The following is a 1550-nucleotide window of genomic DNA, read 5'->3' as shown; positions in this document are numbered from 1 at the left end:
GTTTGTGTCTCCATGCAGACAGGATATGCTTCCTCTTGTACTCCAGGGATTTTTGCATCTCATCCCTGTGCGACCCACATCTATCATCACACAGTTTTCCAAGGAGAGGAGACCCCTTTCCATTGGAGGGGTTGGAGTGGGTTCAGGCTCAGTGCCTAACCTCCAGGCCCACAGAGAGGTTCACAAAACCCCTCCCAGGTCTCCCCATGGCCTATGGCAGCCTTGGATGCTTCCAGTGCACTCAGCAGTGGTCTGTTAGGGTTTGAAAAACAAAACCCAATGATGTTTCTCTTGCATTAGGCCAAAACTACAGATCCTTGTCCTGTAGTTCTGTCAGCCAGGAATGTAGACAGCAGGTGGGAAATTCAGGGGTAGGGAGGAAAACAGAATGAAACACATTTCTGTATTGGCAAAAATCCTAGCAGAGATGTGGTTCTTCCAGTACATGCTTTTGCCAGGATCCTTTATTTAGTTTCATAGCCAGAATAGGGCCTGGTGGCAAAAAGATGTTTTTCCACCCTAGGAGGGTGTGCTATTACAGCTGTATCAGCCTGCATATTCTCCACAGTTCACAATCAAAGCAAAGTTGAGGAATTAATAGAAAGAAAAAACCAACATATTCACTTGCCAATGAGATACTTAGCTACTTAATCCTTTCCCAGCTTTCCTCCTGGGAGCTGGCAGAAGCCTAGTGTACATGAGGAAGGCTGTGCCAATCTAAAGCAGGGTGTGACTGCACTCAAGTGTCCTCTGTGGGGTTCTATGCTGGTTCCCAGGGCCATTGCAGGTGTGCTGTCGGTTCTACTTCCCAGTGTCCTGAGCTGAAAAAGGAAGACATTAAAAGGAAAAGGAAATAAAAAACAAAACCCAGATAAAAGGGAGAGGAGGAACAGGGAAGGGAATGAGGTAGTTTTGGTGAAAGGGAGTGCAGGGACTTCTTGAACAAGCTCAGGTGGAAGGAGCTTAGATTCAGAGTCAGCCATGGGGCAGGCCTGGGTACCTGGGGGCAGTCAGAAACTGTTGCCAGGCTGCAGGGAGCTGGAGTTGGCACAGCTGGCTGGCTCAAAGCAGGGCTGAGGCCCAAGCAGTTTTCCTGCACAGACAAGACCAGAAGGGCCATCTGGCAAGGCCGTTGCTGGCAGGGACCAGTCCTGTGGCTCCCTTGCAACTGCTGCCATCTTGTCTAACATGATCCTCCCTCTGTGTGCCCTGCACAGGACCCAGCACCTGCCAAACTTGCCTGCCTCCCACCCTTCACCCCCAACGGAGGGGATGCACAGTCCTTCACTCAGGACAGTTTCAGGGCATGATGTGCACACCTCAAGGCATGGAGCTGGCGAGCAGGGGCTCAGGGGCTCCTGGTTTAGGAGAGCACTGCTGGCAGCATGCCCTGCTCCTGCCCAGCATCCCACCCCCAGCATTTTTGCTGCTAATGTGAGAAAGTTTGGGCTGGCCTGGTCATGGCACTGTGGGGCTGGTGACACATCAGCGGGGCTGCGAGGATTGTGTGCCTGTGACTCCCCCCCCCCCGCCCCCCCCCCCCCCCCCGC

This window comes from Corvus brachyrhynchos, unplaced genomic scaffold (assembly GCF_000691975.1).
Source record: "Corvus brachyrhynchos isolate BGI_N302 unplaced genomic scaffold, ASM69197v1 scaffold56, whole genome shotgun sequence".
NCBI lineage: Eukaryota > Metazoa > Chordata > Aves > Passeriformes > Corvidae > Corvus > Corvus brachyrhynchos.
Note: the sequence above shows the minus strand (reverse complement) of the source record.